The following is a 17725-nucleotide window of genomic DNA, read 5'->3' on the forward strand; positions in this document are numbered from 1 at the left end:
ATCGACTCAGCTTACCATTGATTTTTGTCTGGATTGATGGGTATCATTATCTGCTGCGAAATTGTCATTGTAGCCGGGCACATCCCAGCAGCTGTGCGAGTCGGAGAGGGATCATGGAACCCTTTTAACGTGACTTTGCATCTGTTGTTTTGCAGGAGCACAATTGGAAGTGCAAGAAAATGGGCAGCGCTAGTGGCTGGCTGGTAGTGTGGCCGAGCGGTCTAAGGCGCTGGATTTAAGCTCCAGTCTCTGACAGAGGCGTGGGTTCGAATCCCACCGCTGCCATTTCTGCTGACCTTCTCCAATCGCGCAGCTGGTTGAAATGCTGTTTCGACTCCTGCTGCGTTTCTGTTTAAAACAGAAGCGAAATGGGTTTGCTTCCCGGGCAATTAATTGTGGTGTGTGAAAGTGCCGAATTTGGCGAAGCGTCTGTGCTGTCATGATCGTGTTCGCCTCCCGCAGCTCTTCTGTTGCTTTACGTTCCAGGCGAGTTGAATTTTAATGGAACCGAATGGAGACTGTTATTTCATCGCTGTTGTGAAACAAAGTACTACGGTGACTCGACTCGTCGTTATTTGGTTTTCTGGCCAATGAAAAAATCGTTCCAATGAATTTCGATGTCATATGTTATTGAATTTCTCCCATTTCATTCATCTCCGTCCTGGAGACATCGGAAGGGAAAGGTAATCTAGCCGAGACTGTGATTGGTGAAATTCACTTTTTATGGCCCATTCTTATTATGTTCTTTCTTTCTCTCTTTTCAGCATTGTCCGGGAAGTGGTGGTGCACTCAGGCTCCTGTATGTTTGAAAGAGTAGTTTGGAATTGCCCTGTTGTTAGTTGTGAGATTACCTTATGGCTCATGCCCCGGACTGTCTCACATTTAGCATTCATGCTCGCTGTGTCTGGAAATACATTTGGTTTGCCAGTTTTGTTTGTGTTCCGTGTTAAATGCTTTCCGTTTTGCGATTCTCTCAATAAATTACGACTGAACAGGGTTTCTGAGGTAACTTCCAGCTGCAAAAATCCTCAACTGAGAATCTGGGAAAATTTCCCAGAGTATGGTCAGTCGGAGCAAAAGTAAGGAAGTCGTTCGTTTCTGCAGCGATTCACAATGCTACCGTTCCCGTGAGCAGTCGAACAGGCTATATGATTGTGCCGCAGACTGCGACGGCAAGCTCCGCTAAAGAGTGATCCTTTAATGCCGGTGTAAGCAACACAACGTTATTAGGGCACACCGCGTGGAAACAGATACTTCGGTGTATCTCGTCCATGCTCAGCACATAGCCAAAATTAAACAAGTCCCATTAAACAACGAAAGATTGGAAACAGAAAGGTGAAAAGTAGAATGGCTTCAACTTTCAGTGCTTGAACAAATCTGCTCTCGTAGTGAAATGTAATGCAACTCCATTTAATTACTGTGCAAAGCATTGTCAAGTTTTTCTCCAACCTGGTTCTGATCATATGCCATTCTGTTTGAGAGTGTAGTTCCCGCCTTCTGATCCTTCCATGAAAAGCAGCACCGCATTTGCATTCCTTGCGCAGGTTTGCCCGGTTCAAAGACAGGGAAGAAGCTGATGCTCTGGTATCACAGCGCACCACGGATTCCTGAACTAGTCTGTCTGTCAAATGTACCCCCAAAGTCGTCTCTGAAAGACCTCATTTGGAAGCTGTCTGTCGTTATTCAACGTACGAGAGTTGGCACCAGAGGTCCTGAATCATGTTTTGGAGCAGTTCGCACGGAAGTGGCTCATTCAATCAGCAACAGCAATGAAAGAAATTACACTCTCAGAGGAACCTCTGGACCTATGCTTTCACAGCGTCGCTAGTATTAAGGTGCGCCCCGAGATCTAAGCCACGTTGGAAGTGAGACGGAGGAATCGACAGAGAGGCTACAGAATGACATCGCATCCATTTGGATTTCTTTAAATCACTGACGAGCAGGAAAATGTAAACGGGGAGGGCGAGTGGGGAAGTGAGGCAGTAGCAGCTCTGGTGAAATTCCTTCTTTGTGATTCGCTCAGCAACCAGAGACGTGAAGGTGACTCAGGCGTGAGAGCTCTTCACATCGAGAACAAAAAGCACTCAAGGGCAGTTAGCACCTCTTCCGGAGAGTGGGGTGGGGTGAGGTAATTCCCTTTTGACTTCTCTGACTATGTTCAGAAACTGCCTTTTAGATTGAGGTGAACAGAGACTGCATTTCTTAAAAGCACCATGGAATTTATCAAACTTTATTGTGTCACTTCCTTTCGATTCCCACACAGGTTTCCAACTCAGTTGGTATCCATGTGGCTCATATCCAGGTGTGAACATCTCTGCAGCGAATTGCACGGTTAAGGCAAAAAGGCAAGGAAAGTGGCATCTCGAATTGGCTCCGAGGTCAGAGCATCCTCGCAATGTGATCTGTCGTTCTCGGATTGTAATGCTACCTCCGGTTTTAGGGTGGAGAACATTCTTTGGGACTCTTATTCTGCAAGACAGACACAGTGACTGAAACTATGCTGCACGTTATGATTTGGAACACGGGCTGCTCAGCTTTGTGCATTTTCCCTGTAGTCCGGTGTGTTTCATGTTCCGTGTAAACGTGAAAGTTGTCCTGTTTCGAGCAATGGGTGAAATCATTTATCAATGCAAGAATCGAAATTGCAGTCATGTCAAGCAGCTCATGGTAATTTGACCAAATCATAACCGATCGTGTGTTCTCACGCACTCACAGATGCATTTGGAGCTGAAAAGAGTCTGAGAAGATCGACTCAGCTTACCATTGATTTTTGTCTGGATTGATGGGTATCATTATCTGCTGCGAAATTGTCATTGTAGCCGGGCACATCCCAGCAGCTGTGCGAGTCGGAGAGGGATCATGGAACCCTTTTAACGTGACTTTGCATCTGTTGTTTTGCAGGAGCACAATTGGAAGTGCAAGAAAATGGGCAGCGCTAGTGGCTGGCTGGTAGTCTGGCCGAGCGGTCTAAGGCGCTGGATTTAAGCTCCAGTCTCTGACAGAGGCGTGGGTTCGAATCCCACCGCTGCCATTTCTGCTGACCTTCTCCAATCGCGCAGCTGGTTGAAATGCTGTTTCGACTCCTGCTGCGTTTCTGTTTAAAACAGAAGCGAAATGGGTTTGCTTCCCGGGCAATTAATTGTGGTGTGTGAAAGTGCCGAATTTGGCGAAGCGTCTGTGCTGTCATGATCGTGTTCGCCTCCCGCAGCTCTTCTGTTGCTTTACGTTCCAGGCGAGTTGAATTTTAATGGAACCGAATGGAGACTGTTATTTCATCGCTGTTGTGAAACAAAGTACTACGGTGACTCGACTCGTCGTTATTTGGTTTTCTGGCCAATGAAAAAATCGTTCCAATGAATTTCGATGTCATATGTTATTGAATTTCTCCCATTTCATTCATCTCCGTCCTGGAGACATCGGAAGGGAAAGGTAATCTAGCCGAGACTGTGATTGGTGAAATTCACTTTTTATGGCCCATTCTTATTATGTTCTTTCTTTCTCTCTTTTCAGCATTGTCCGGGAAGTGGTGGTGCACTCAGGCTCCTGTATGTTTGAAAGAGTAGTTTGGAATTGCCCTGTTGTTAGTTGTGAGATTACCTTATGGCTCATGCCCCGGACTGTCTCACATTTTGCATTCATGCTCGCTGTGTCTGGAAATACATTTGGTTTGCCAGTTTTGTTTGTGTTCCGTGTTAAATGCTTTCCGTTTTGCGATTCTCTCAATAAATTACGACTGAACAGGGTTTCTGAGGTAACTTCCAGCTGCAAAAATCCTCAACTGAGAATCTGGGAAAATTTCCCAGAGTATGGTCAGTCGGAGCAAAAGTAAGGAAGTCGTTCGTTTCTGCAGCGATTCACAATGCTACCGTTCCCGTGAGCAGTCGAACAGGCTATATGATTGTGCCGCAGACTGCGACGGCAAGCTCCGCTAAAGAGTGATCCTTTAATGCCGGTGTAAGCAACACAACGTTATTAGGGCACACCGCGTGGAAACAGATACTTCGGTGTATCTCGTCCATGCTCAGCACATAGCCAAAATTAAACAAGTCCCATTAAACAACGAGCGATTGGAAACAGAAAGGTGAAAAGTAGAATGGCTTCAACTTTCAGTGCTTGAACAAATCTGCTCTCGTAGTGAAATGTAATGCAACTCCATTTAATTACTGTGCAAAGCATTGTCAAGTTTTTCTCCAACCTGGTTCCGATCATATGCCATTCTGTTTGAGAGTGTAGTTCCCGCCTTCTGATCCTTCCATGAAAAGCAGCACCGCATTTGCATTCCTTGCGCAGGTTTGCCCGGTTCAAAGACAGGGAAGAAGCTGATGCTCTGGTATCACAGCGCACCACGGATTCCTGAACTAGTCTGTCTGTCAAATGTACCCCCAAAGTCGTCTCTGAAAGACCTCATTTGGAAGCTGTCTGTCGTTATTCAACGTACGAGAGTTGGCACCAGAGGTCCTGAATCATATTTTGGAGCAGTTCGCACGGAAGTGGCTCATTCAATCAGCAACAGCAATGAAAGAAATTACACTCTCAGAGGAACCTCTGGACCTATGCTTTCACAGCGTCGCTAGTATTAAGGTGCGCCCCGAGATCTAAGCCACGTTGGAAGTGAGACGGAGGAATCGACAGAGAGGCTACAGAATGACATCGCATCCATTTGGATTTCTTTAAATCACTGACGAGCAGGAAAATGTAAACGGGGAGGGCGAGTGGGGAAGTGAGGCAGTAGCAGCTCTGGTGAAATTCCTTCTTTGTGATTCGCTCAGCAACCAGAGACGTGAAGGTGACTCAGGCGTGAGAGCTCTTCACATCGAGAACAAAAAGCACTCAAGGGCAGTTAGCACCTCTTCCGGAGAGTGGGGTGGGGTGAGGTAATTCCCTTTTGACTTCTCTGACTATGTTCAGAAACTGCCTTTTAGATTGAGGTGAACAGAGACTGCATTTCTTAAAAGCACCATGGAATTTATCAAACTTTATTGTGTCGCTTCCTTTCGATTCCCACACAGGTTTCCAACTCAGTTGGTATCCATGTGGCTCATATCCAGGTGTGAACATCTCTGCAGCGAATTGCACGGTTAAGGCAAAAAGGCAAGGAAAGTGGCATCTCGAATTGGCTCCGAGGTCAGAGCATCCTCGCAATGTGATCTGTCGTTCTCGGATTGTAATGCTACCTCCGGTTTTAGGGTGGAGAACATTCTTTGGGACTCTTATTCTGCAAGACAGACACAGTGACTGAAACTATGCTGCACGTTATGATTTGGAACACGGGCTGCTCAGCTTTGTGCATTTTCCCTGTAGTCCGGTGTGTTTCATGTTCCGTGTAAACGTGAAAGTTGTCCTGTTTCGAGCAATGGGTGAAATCATTTATCAATGCAAGAATCGAAATTGCAGTCATGTCAAGCAGCTCATGGTAATTTGACCAAATCATAACCGATCGTGTGTTCTCACGCACTCACAGATGCATTTGGAGCTGAAAAGAGTCTGAGAAGATCGACTCAGCTTACCATTGATTTTTGTCTGGATTGATGGGTATCATTATCTGCTGCGAAATTGTCATTGTAGCCGGGCACATCCCAGCAGCTGTGCGAGTCGGAGAGGGATCATGGAACCCTTTTAACGTGACTTTGCATCTGTTGTTTTGCAGGAGCACAATTGGAAGTGCAAGAAAATGGGCGGCGCTAGTGGCTGGCTGGTAGTCTGGCCGAGCGGTCTAAGGCGCTGGATTTAAGCTCCAGTCTCTGACAGAGGCGTGGGTTCGAATCCCACCGCTGCCATTTCTGCTGACCTTCTCCAATCGCGCAGCTGGTTGAAATGCTGTTTCGACTCCTGCTGCGTTTCTGTTTAAAACAGAAGCGAAATGGGTTTGCTTCCCGGGCAATTAATTGTGGTGTGTGAAAGTGCCGAATTTGGCGAAGCGTCTGTGCTGTCATGATCGTGTTCGCCTCCCGCAGCTCTTCTGTTGCTTTACGTTCCAGGCGAGTTGAATTTTAATGGAACCGAATGGAGACTGTTATTTCATCGCTGTTGTGAAACAAAGTACTACGGTGACTCGACTCGTCGTTATTTGGTTTTCTGGCCAATGAAAAAATCGTTCCAATGAATTTCGATATCATATGTTATTGAATTTCTCCCATTTCATTCATCTCCGTCCTGGAGACATCGGAAGGGAAAGGTAATCTAGCCGAGACTGTGATTGGTGAAATTCACTTTTTATGGCCCATTCTTATTATGTTCTTTCTTTCTCTCTTTTCAGCATTGTCCGGGAAGTGGTGGTGCACTCAGGCTCCTGTATGTTTGAAAGAGTAGTTTGGAATTGCCCTGTTGTTAGTTGTGAGATTACCTTATGGCTCATGCCCCGGACTGTCTCACATTTAGCATTCATGCTCGCTGTGTCTGGAAATACATTTGGTTTGCCAGTTTTGTTTGTGTTCCGTGTTAAATGCTTTCCGTTTTGCGATTCTCTCAATAAATTACGACTGAACAGGGTTTCTGAGGTAACTTCCAGCTGCAAAAATCCTCAACTGAGAATCTGGGAAAATTTCCCAGAGTATGGTCAGTCGGAGCAAAAGTAAGGAAGTCGTTCGTTTCTGCAGCGATTCACAATGCTACCGTTCCCGTGAGCAGTCGAACAGGCTATATGATTGTGCCGCAGACTGCGACGGCAAGCTCCGCTAAAGAGTGATCCTTTAATGCCGGTGTAAGCAACACAACGTTATTAGGGCACACCGCGTGGAAACAGATACTTCGGTGTATCTCGTCCATGCTCAGCACATAGCCAAAATTAAACAAGTCCCATTAAACAACGAGCGATTGGAAACAGAAAGGTGAAAAGTAGAATGGCTTCAACTTTCAGTGCTTGAACAAATCTGCTCTCGTAGTGAAATGTAATGCAACTCCATTTAATTACTGTGCAAAGCATTGTCAAGTTTTTCTCCAACCTGGTTCCGATCATATGCCATTCTGTTTGAGAGTGTAGTTCCCGCCTTCTGATCCTTCCATGAAAAGCAGCACCGCATTTGCATTCCTTGCGCAGGTTTGCCCGGTTCAAAGACAGGGAAGAAGCTGATGCTCTGGTATCACAGCGCACCACGGATTCCTGAACTAGTCTGTCTGTCAAATGTACCCCCAAAGTCGTCTCTGAAAGACCTCATTTGGAAGCTGTCTGTCGTTATTCAACGTACGAGAGTTGGCACCAGAGGTCCTGAATCATATTTTGGAGCAGTTCGCACGGAAGTGGCTCATTCAATCAGCAACAGCAATGAAAGAAATTACACTCTCAGAGGAACCTCTGGACCTATGCTTTCACAGCGTCGCTAGTATTAAGGTGCGCCCCGAGATCTAAGCCACGTTGGAAGTGAGACGGAGGAATCGACAGAGAGGCTACAGAATGACATCGCATCCATTTGGATTTCTTTAAATCACTGACGAGCAGGAAAATGTAAACGGGGAGGGCGAGTGGGGAAGTGAGGCAGTAGCAGCTCTGGTGAAATTCCTTCTTTGTGATTCGCTCAGCAACCAGAGACGTGAAGGTGACTCAGGCGTGAGAGCTCTTCACATCGAGAACAAAAAGCACTCAAGGGCAGTTAGCACCTCTTCCGGAGAGTGGGGTGGGGTGAGGTAATTCCCTTTTGACTTCTCTGACTATGTTCAGAAACTGCCTTTTAGATTGAGGTGAACAGAGACTGCATTTCTTAAAAGCACCATGGAATTTATCAAACTTTATTGTGTCGCTTCCTTTCGATTCCCACACAGGTTTCCAACTCAGTTGGTATCCATGTGGCTCATATCCAGGTGTGAACATCTCTGCAGCGAATTGCACGGTTAAGGCAAAAAGGCAAGGAAAGTGGCATCTCGAATTGGCTCCGAGGTCAGAGCATCCTCGCAATGTGATCTGTCGTTCTCGGATTGTAATGCTACCTCCGGTTTTAGGGTGGAGAACATTCTTTGGGACTCTTATTCTGCAAGACAGACACAGTGACTGAAACTATGCTGCACGTTATGATTTGGAACACGGGCTGCTCAGCTTTGTGCATTTTCCCTGTAGTCCGGTGTGTTTCATGTTCCGTGTAAACGTGAAAGTTGTCCTGTTTCGAGCAATGGGTGAAATCATTTATCAATGCAAGAATCGAAATTGCAGTCATGTCAAGCAGCTCATGGTAATTTGACCAAATCATAACCGATCGTGTGTTCTCACGCACTCACAGATGCATTTGGAGCTGAAAAGAGTCTGAGAAGATCGACTCAGCTTACCATTGATTTTTGTCTGGATTGATGGGTATCATTATCTGCTGCGAAATTGTCATTGTAGCCGGGCACATCCCAGCAGCTGTGCGAGTCGGAGAGGGATCATGGAACCCTTTTAACGTGACTTTGCATCTGTTGTTTTGCAGGAGCACAATTGGAAGTGCAAGAAAATGGGCAGCGCTAGTGGCTGGCTGGTAGTCTGGCCGAGCGGTCTAAGGCGCTGGATTTAAGCTCCAGTCTCTGACAGAGGCGTGGGTTCGAATCCCACCGCTGCCATTTCTGCTGACCTTCTCCAATCGCGCAGCTGGTTGAAATGCTGTTTCGACTCCTGCTGCGTTTCTGTTTAAAACAGAAGCGAAATGGGTTTGCTTCCCGTGCAATTAATTGTGGTGTGTGAAAGTGCCGAATTTGGCGAAGCGTCTGTGCTGTCATGATCGTGTTCGCCTCCCGCAGCTCTTCTGTTGCTTTACGTTCCAGGCGAGTTGAATTTTAATGGAACCGAATGGAGACTGTTATTTCATCGCTGTTGTGAAACAAAGTACTACGGTGACTCGACTCGTCGTTATTTGGTTTTCTGGCCAATGAAAAAATCGTTCCAATGAATTTCGATATCATATGTTATTGAATTTCTCCCATTTCATTCATCTCCGTCCTGGAGACATCGGAAGGGAAAGGTAATCTAGCCGAGACTGTGATTGGTGAAATTCACTTTTTATGGCCCATTCTTATTATGTTCTTTCTTTCTCTCTTTTCAGCATTGTCCGGGAAGTGGTGGTGCACTCAGGCTCCTGTATGTTTGAAAGAGTAGTTTGGAATTGCCCTGTTGTTAGTTGTGAGATTACCTTATGGCTCATGCCCCGGACTGTCTCACATTTAGCATTCATGCTCGCTGTGTCTGGAAATACATTTGGTTTGCCAGTTTTGTTTGTGTTCCGTGTTAAATGCTTTCCGTTTTGCGATTCTCTCAATAAATTACGACTGAACAGGGTTTCTGAGGTAACTTCCAGCTGCAAAAATCCTCAACTGAGAATCTGGGAAAATTTCCCAGAGTATGGTCAGTCGGAGCAAAAGTAAGGAAGTCGTTCGTTTCTGCAGCGATTCACAATGCTACCGTTCCCGTGAGCAGTCGAACAGGCTATATGATTGTGCCGCAGACTGCGACGGCAAGCTCCGCTAAAGAGTGATCCTTTAATGCCGGTGTAAGCAACACAACGTTATTAGGGCACACCGCGTGGAAACAGATACTTCGGTGTATCTCGTCCATGCTCAGCACATAGCCAAAATTAAACAAGTCCCATTAAACAACGAGCGATTGGAAACAGAAAGGTGAAAAGTAGAATGGCTTCAACTTTCAGTGCTTGAACAAATCTGCTCTCGTAGTGAAATGTAATGCAACTCCATTTAATTACTGTGCAAAGCATTGTCAAGTTTTTCTCCAACCTGGTTCTGATCATATGCCATTCTGTTTGAGAGTGTAGTTCCCGCCTTCTGATCCTTCCATGAAAAGCAGCACCGCATTTGCATTCCTTGCGCAGGTTTGCCCGGTTCAAAGACAGGGAAGAAGCTGATGCTCTGGTATCACAGCGCACCACGGATTCCTGAACTAGTCTGTCTGTCAAATGTACCCCCAAAGTCGTCTCTGAAAGACCTCATTTGGAAGCTGTCTGTCGTTATTCAACGTACGAGAGTTGGCACCAGAGGTCCTGAATCATGTTTTGGAGCAGTTCGCACGGAAGTGGCTCATTCAATCAGCAACAGCAATGAAAGAAATTACACTCTCAGAGGAACCTCTGGACCTATGCTTTCACAGCGTCGCTAGTATTAAGGTGCGCCCCGAGATCTAAGCCACGTTGGAAGTGAGACGGAGGAATCGACAGAGAGGCTACAGAATGACATCGCATCCATTTGGATTTCTTTAAATCACTGACGAGCAGGAAAATGTAAACGGGGAGGGCGAGTGGGGAAGTGAGGCAGTAGCAGCTCTGGTGAAATTCCTTCTTTGTGATTCGCTCAGCAACCAGAGACGTGAAGGTGACTCAGGCGTGAGAGCTCTTCACATCGAGAACAAAAAGCACTCAAGGGCAGTTAGCACCTCTTCCGGAGAGTGGGGTGGGGTGAGGTAATTCCCTTTTGACTTCTCTGACTATGTTCAGAAACTGCCTTTTAGATTGAGGTGAACAGAGACTGCATTTCTTAAAAGCACCATGGAATTTATCAAACTTTATTGTGTCGCTTCCTTTCGATTCCCTCACAGGTTTCCAACTCAGTTGGTATCCATGTGGCTCATATCCAGGTGTGAACATCTCTGCAGCGAATTGCACGGTTAAGGCAAAAAGGCAAGGAAAGTGGCATCTCGAATTGGCTCCGAGGTCAGAGCATCCTCGCAATGTGATCTGTCGTTCTCGGATTGTAATGCTACCTCCGGTTTTAGGGTGGAGAACATTCTTTGGGACTCTTATTCTGCAAGACAGACACAGTGACTGAAACTATGCTGCACGTTATGATTTGGAACACGGGCTGCTCAGCTTTGTGCATTTTCCCTGTAGTCCGGTGTGTTTCATGTTCCGTGTAAACGTGAAAGTTGTCCTGTTTCGAGCAATGGGTGAAATCATTTATCAATGCAAGAATCGAAATTGCAGTCATGTCAAGCAGCTCATGGTAATTTGACCAAATCATAACCGATCGTGTGTTCTCACGCACTCACAGATGCATTTGGAGCTGAAAAGAGTCTGAGAAGATCGACTCAGCTTACCATTGATTTTTGTCTGGATTGATGGGTATCATTATCTGCTGCGAAATTGTCATTGTAGCCGGGCACATCCCAGCAGCTGTGCGAGTCGGAGAGGGATCATGGAACCCTTTTAACGTGACTTTGCATCTGTTGTTTTGCAGGAGCACAATTGGAAGTGCAAGAAAATGGGCAGCGCTAGTGGCTGCCTGGTAGTGTGGCCGAGCGGTCTAAGGCGCTGGATTTAAGCTCCAGTCTCTGACAGAGGCGTGGGTTCGAATCCCACCGCTGCCATTTCTGCTGACCTTCTCCAATCGCGCAGCTGGTTGAAATGCTGTTTCGACTCCTGCTGCGTTTCTGTTTAAAACAGAAGCGAAATGGGTTTGCTTCCCGGGCAATTAATTGTGGTGTGTGAAAGTGCCGAATTTGGCGAAGCGTCTGTGCTGTCATGATCGTGTTCGCCTCCCGCAGCTCTTCTGTTGCTTTACGTTCCAGGCGAGTTGAATTTTAATGGAACCGAATGGAGACTGTTATTTCATCGCTGTTGTGAAACAAAGTACTACGGTGACTCGACTCGTCGTTATTTGGTTTTCTGGCCAATGAAAAAATCGTTCCAATGAATTTCGATGTCATATGTTATTGAATTTCTCCCATTTCATTCATCTCCGTCCTGGAGACATCGGAAGGGAAAGGTAATCTAGCCGAGACTGTGATTGGTGAAATTCACTTTTTATGGCCCATTCTTATTATGTTCTTTCTTTCTCTCTTTTCAGCATTGTCCGGGAAGTGGTGGTGCACTCAGGCTCCTGTATGTTTGAAAGAGTAGTTTGGAATTGCCCTGTTGTTAGTTGTGAGATTACCTTATGGCTCATGCCCCGGACTGTCTCACATTTAGCATTCATGCTCGCTGTGTCTGGAAATACATTTGGTTTGCCAGTTTTGTTTGTGTTCCGTGTTAAATGCTTTCCGTTTTGCGATTCTCTCAATAAATTACGACTGAACAGGGTTTCTGAGGTAACTTCCAGCTGCAAAAATCCTCAACTGAGAATCTGGGAAAATTTCCCAGAGTATGGTCAGTCGGAGCAAAAGTAAGGAAGTCGTTCGTTTCTGCAGCGATTCACAATGCTACCGTTCCCGTGAGCAGTCGAACAGGCTATATGATTGTGCCGCAGACTGCGACGGCAAGCTCCGCTAAAGAGTGATCCTTTAATGCCGGTGTAAGCAACACAACGTTATTAGGGCACACCGCGTGGAAACAGATACTTCGGTGTATCTCGTCCATGCTCAGCACATAGCCAAAATTAAACAAGTCCCATTAAACAACGAGCGATTGGAAACAGAAAGGTGAAAAGTAGAATGGCTTCAACTTTCAGTGCTTGAACAAATCTGCTCTCGTAGTGAAATGTAATGCAACTCCATTTAATTACTGTGCAAAGCATTGTCAAGTTTTTCTCCAACCTGGTTCTGATCATATGCCATTCTGTTTGAGAGTGTAGTTCCCGCCTTCTGATCCTTCCATGAAAAGCAGCACCGCATTTGCATTCCTTGCGCAGGTTTGCCCGGTTCAAAGACAGGGAAGAAGCTGATGCTCTGGTATCACAGCGCACCACGGATTCCTGAACTAGTCTGTCTGTCAAATGTACCCCCAAAGTCGTCTCTGAAAGACCTCATTTGGAAGCTGTCTGTCGTTATTCAACGTACGAGAGTTGGCACCAGAGGTCCTGAATCATGTTTTGGAGCAGTTCGCACGGAAGTGGCTCATTCAATCAGCAACAGCAATGAAAGAAATTACACTCTCAGAGGAACCTCTGGACCTATGCTTTCACAGCGTCGCTAGTATTAAGGTGCGCCCCGAGATCTAAGCCACGTTGGAAGTGAGACGGAGGAATCGACAGAGAGGCTACAGAATGACATCGCATCCATTTGGATTTCTTTAAATCACTGACGAGCAGGAAAATGTAAACGGGGAGGGCGAGTGGGGAAGTGAGGCAGTAGCAGCTCTGGTGAAATTCCTTCTTTGTGATTCGCTCAGCAACCAGAGACGTGAAGGTGACTCAGGCGTGAGAGCTCTTCACATCGAGAACAAAAAGCACTCAAGGGCAGTTAGCACCTCTTCCGGAGAGTGGGGTGGGGTGAGGTAATTCCCTTTTGACTTCTCTGACTATGTTCAGAAACTGCCTTTTAGATTGAGGTGAACAGAGACTGCATTTCTTAAAAGCACCATGGAATTTATCAAACTTTATTGTGTCGCTTCCTTTCGATTCCCACACAGGTTTCCAACTCAGTTGGTATCCATGTGGCTCATATCCAGGTGTGAACATCTCTGCAGCGAATTGCACGGTTAAGGCAAAAAGGCAAGGAAAGTGGCATCTCGAATTGGCTCCGAGGTCAGAGCATCCTCGCAATGTGATCTGTCGTTCTCGGATTGTAATGCTACCTCCGGTTTTAGGGTGGAGAACATTCTTTGGGACTCTTATTCTGCAAGACAGACACAGTGACTGAAACTATGCTGCACGTTATGATTTGGAACACGGGCTGCTCAGCTTTGTGCATTTTCCCTGTAGTCCGGTGTGTTTCATGTTCCGTGTAAACGTGAAAGTTGTCCTGTTTCGAGCAATGGGTGAAATCATTTATCAATGCAAGAATCGAAATTGCAGTCATGTCAAGCAGCTCATGGTAATTTGACCAAATCATAACCGATCGTGTGTTCTCACGCACTCACAGATGCATTTGGAGCTGAAAAGAGTCTGAGAAGATCGACTCAGCTTACCATTGATTTTTGTCTGGATTGATGGGTATCATTATCTGCTGCGAAATTGTCATTGTAGCCGGGCACATCCCAGCAGCTGTGCGAGTCGGAGAGGGATCATGGAACCCTTTTAACGTGACTTTGCATCTGTTGTTTTGCAGGAGCACAATTGGAAGTGCAAGAAAATGGGCAGCAGTGGTGGCTGGCTGGTAGTGTGGCCGAGCGGTCTAAGGCGCTGGATTTAAGCTCCAGTCTCTGACAGAGGCGTGGGTTCGAATCCCACCGCTGCCATTTCTGCTGACCTTCTCCAATCGCGCAGCTGGTTGAAATGCTGTTTCGACTCCTGCTGCGTTTCTGTTTAAAACAGAAGCGAAATGGGTTTGCTTCCCGGGCAATTAATTGTGGTGTGTGAAAGTGCCGAATTTGGCGAAGCGTCTGTGCTGTCATGATCGTGTTCGCCTCCCGCAGCTCTTCTGTTGCTTTACGTTCCAGGCGAGTTGAATTTTAATGGAACCGAATGGAGACTGTTATTTCATCGCTGTTGTGAAACAAAGTACTACGGTGACTCGACTCGTCGTTATTTGGTTTTCTGGCCAATGAAAAAATCGTTCCAATGAATTTCGATGTCATATGTTATTGAATTTCTCCCATTTCATTCATCTCCGTCCTGGAGACATCGGAAGGGAAAGGTAATCTAGCCGAGACTGTGATTGGTGAAATTCACTTTTTATGGCCCATTCTTATTATGTTCTTTCTTTCTCTCTTTTCAGCATTGTCCGGGAAGTGGTGGTGCACTCAGGCTCCTGTATGTTTGAAAGAGTAGTTTGGAATTGCTCTGTTGTTAGTTGTGAGATTACCTTATGGCTCATGCCCCGGACTGTCTCACATTTAGCATTCATGCTCGCTGTGTCTGGAAATACATTTGGTTTGCCAGTTTTGTTTGTGTTCCGTGTTAAATGCTTTCCGTTTTGCGATTCTCTCAATAAATTACGACTGAACAGGGTTTCTGAGGTAACTTCCAGCTGCAAAAATCCTCAACTGAGAATCTGGGAAAATTTCCCAGAGTATGGTCAGTCGGAGCAAAAGTAAGGAAGTCGTTCGTTTCTGCAGCGATTCACAATGCTACCGTTCCCGTGAGCAGTCGAACAGGCTATATGATTGTGCCGCAGACTGCGACGGCAATCTCCGCTAAAGAGTGATCCTTTAATGCCGGTGTAAGCAACACAACGTTATCAGGGCACACCGCGTGGAAACAGATACTTCGGTGTATCTCGTCCATGCTCAGCACATAGCCAAAATTAAACGAGTCCCATTAAACAACGAGCGATTGGAAACAGAAAGGTGAAAAGTAGAATGGCTTCAACTTTCAGTGCTTGAACAAATCTGCTCTCGTAGTGAAATGTAATGCAACTCCATTTAATTACTGTGCAAAGCATTGTCAAGTTTTTCTCCAACCTGGTTCTGATCATATGCCATTCTGTTTGAGAGTGTAGTTCCCGCCTTCTGATCCTTCCATGAAAAGCAGCACCGCATTTGCATTCCTTGCGCAGGTTTGCCCGGTTCAAAGACAGGGAAGAAGCTGATGCTCTGGTATCACAGCGCACCACGGATTCCTGAACTAGTCTGTCTGTCAAATGTACCCCCAAAGTCGTCTCTGAAAGACCTCATTTGGAAGCTGTCTGTCGTTATTCAACGTACGAGAGTTGGCACCAGAGGTCCTGAATCATGTTTTGGAGCAGTTCGCACGGAAGTGGCTCATTCAATCAGCAACAGCAATGAAAGAAATTACACTCTCAGAGGAACCTCTGGACCTATGCTTTCACAGCGTCGCTAGTATTAAGGTGCGCCCCGAGATCTAAGCCACGTTGGAAGTGAGACGGAGGAATCGACAGAGAGGCTACAGAATGACATCGCATCCATTTGGATTTCTTTAAATCACTGACGAGCAGGAAAATGTAAACGGGGAGGGCGAGTGGGGAAGTGAGGCAGTAGCAGCTCTGGTGAAATTCCTTCTTTGTGATTGGCTCAGCAACCAGAGACGTGAAGGTGACTGAGGCGTGAGAGCTCTTCACATCGAGAACAAAAAGCACTCAAGGGCAGTTAGCACCTCTTCCGGAGAGTGGGGTGGGGTGAGGTAATTCCCTTTTGACTTCTCTGACTATGTTCAGAAACTGCCTTTTAGATTGAGGTGAACAGAGACTGCATTTCTTAAAAGCACCATGGAATTTATCAAACTTTATTGTGTCGCTTCCTTTCGATTCCCACACAGGTTTCCAACTCAGTTGGTATCCATGTGGCTCATATCCAGGTGTGAACATCTCTGCAGCGAATTGCACGGTTAAGGCAAAAAGGCAAGGAAAGTGGCATCTCGAATTGGCTCCGAGGTCAGAGCATCCTCGCAATGTGATCTGTCGTTCTCGGATTGTAATGCTACCTCCGGTTTTAGGGTGGAGAACATTCTTTGGGACTCTTATTCTGCAAGACAGACACAGTGACTGAAACTATGCTGCACGTTATGATTTGGAACACGGGCTGCTCAGCTTTGTGCATTTTCCCTGTAGTCCGGTGTGTTTCATGTTCCGTGTAAACGTGAAAGTTGTCCTGTTTCGAGCAATGGGTGAAATCATTTATCAATGCAAGAATCGAAATTGCAGTCATGTCAAGCAGCTCATGGTAATTTGACCAAATCATAACCGATCGTGTGTTCTCACGCACTCACAGATGCATTTGGAGCTGAAAAGAGTCTGAGAAGATCGACTCAGCTTACCATTGATTTTTGTCTGGATTGATGGGTATCATTATCTGCTGCGAAATTGTCATTGTAGCCGGGCACATCCCAGCAGCTGTGCGAGTCGGAGAGGGATCATGGAACCCTTTTAACGTGACTTTGCATCTGTTGTTTTGCAGGAGCACAATTGGAAGTGCAAGAAAATGGGCAGCGCTAGTGGCTGGCTGGTAGTGTGGTCGAGCGGTCTAAGGCGCTGGATTTAAGCTCCAGTCTCTGACAGAGGCGTGGGTTCGAATCCCACCGCTGCCATTTCTGCTGACCTTCTCCAATCGCGCAGCTGGTTGAAATGCTGTTTCGACTCCTGCTGCGTTTCTGTTTAAAACAGAAGCGAAATGGGTTTGCTTCCCGGGCAATTAATTGTGGTGTGTGAAAGTGCCGAATTTGGCGAAGCGTCTGTGCTGTCATGATCGTGTTCGCCTCCCGCAGCTCTTCTGTTGCTTTACGTTCCAGGCGAGTTGAATTTTAATGGAACCGAATGGAGACTGTTATTTCATCGCTGTTGTGAAACAAAGTACTACGGTGACTCGACTCGTCGTTATTTGGTTTTCTGGCCAATGAAAAAATCGTTCCAATGAATTTCGATGTCATATGTTATTGAATTTCTCCCATTTCATTCATCTCCGTCCTGGAGACATCGGAAGGGAAAGGTAATCTAGCCGAGACTGTGATTGGTGAAATTCACTTTTTATGGCCCATTCTTATTATGTTCTTTCTTTCTCTCTTTTCAGCATTGTCCGGGAAGTGGTGGTGCACTCAGGCTCCTGTATGTTTGAAAGAGTAGTTTGGAATTGCCCTGTTGTTAGTTGTGAGATTACCTTATGGCTCATGCCCCGGACTGTCTCACATTTAGCATTCATGCTCGCTGTGTCTGGAAATACATTTGGTTTGCCAGTTTTGTTTGTGTTCCGTGTTAAATGCTTTCCGTTTTGCGATTCTCTCAATAAATTACGACTGAACAGGGTTTCTGAGGTAACTTCCAGCTGCAAAAATCCTGAACTGAGAATCTGGGAAAATTTCCCAGAGTATGGTCAGTCGGAGCAAAAGTAAGGAAGTCGTTCGTTTCTGCAGCGATTCACAATGCTACCGTTCCCGTGAGCAGTCGAACAGGCTATATGATTGTGCCGCAGACTGCGACGGCAAGCTCCGCTAAAGAGTGATCCTTTAATGCCGGTGTAAGCAACACAACGTTATTAGGGCACACCGCGTGGAAACA

General features: G+C 46.2%; 7 non-coding genes across 7 annotated transcripts; all 7 read left to right on the forward strand.

The window, feature by feature from the left end:
• The first annotated feature begins 202 nt into the window (after nt 1-202).
• On the forward strand, nt 203-285 carry trnal-uaa (transfer RNA leucine (anticodon UAA)). Its single transcript has one exon. It is a non-coding gene; the product is annotated as a tRNA-Leu (tRNA).
• Nucleotides 286-2948: 2663 nt separating this feature from the next.
• On the forward strand, nt 2949-3031 carry trnal-uaa (transfer RNA leucine (anticodon UAA)). The gene has a single exon. It is a non-coding gene; the product is annotated as a tRNA-Leu (tRNA).
• Nucleotides 3032-5694: 2663 nt separating this feature from the next.
• On the forward strand, nt 5695-5777 carry trnal-uaa (transfer RNA leucine (anticodon UAA)). The gene has a single exon. It is a non-coding gene; the product is annotated as a tRNA-Leu (tRNA).
• A 2663-nt stretch (nt 5778-8440) lies between these two features.
• On the forward strand, nt 8441-8523 carry trnal-uaa (transfer RNA leucine (anticodon UAA)). The gene has a single exon. It is a non-coding gene; the product is annotated as a tRNA-Leu (tRNA).
• A 2663-nt stretch (nt 8524-11186) lies between these two features.
• Nucleotides 11187-11269, forward strand: trnal-uaa (transfer RNA leucine (anticodon UAA)). The gene has a single exon. It is a non-coding gene; the product is annotated as a tRNA-Leu (tRNA).
• A 2663-nt stretch (nt 11270-13932) lies between these two features.
• Nucleotides 13933-14015, forward strand: trnal-uaa (transfer RNA leucine (anticodon UAA)). Its single transcript has one exon. It is a non-coding gene; the product is annotated as a tRNA-Leu (tRNA).
• A 2663-nt stretch (nt 14016-16678) lies between these two features.
• On the forward strand, nt 16679-16761 carry trnal-uaa (transfer RNA leucine (anticodon UAA)). Its single transcript has one exon. It is a non-coding gene; the product is annotated as a tRNA-Leu (tRNA).
• The last annotated feature ends 964 nt before the right edge of the window (nt 16762-17725 follow it).

This window comes from Chiloscyllium punctatum, chromosome 41 (genome assembly GCF_047496795.1).
Source record: "Chiloscyllium punctatum isolate Juve2018m chromosome 41, sChiPun1.3, whole genome shotgun sequence".
Lineage (NCBI taxonomy): Eukaryota > Metazoa > Chordata > Chondrichthyes > Orectolobiformes > Hemiscylliidae > Chiloscyllium > Chiloscyllium punctatum.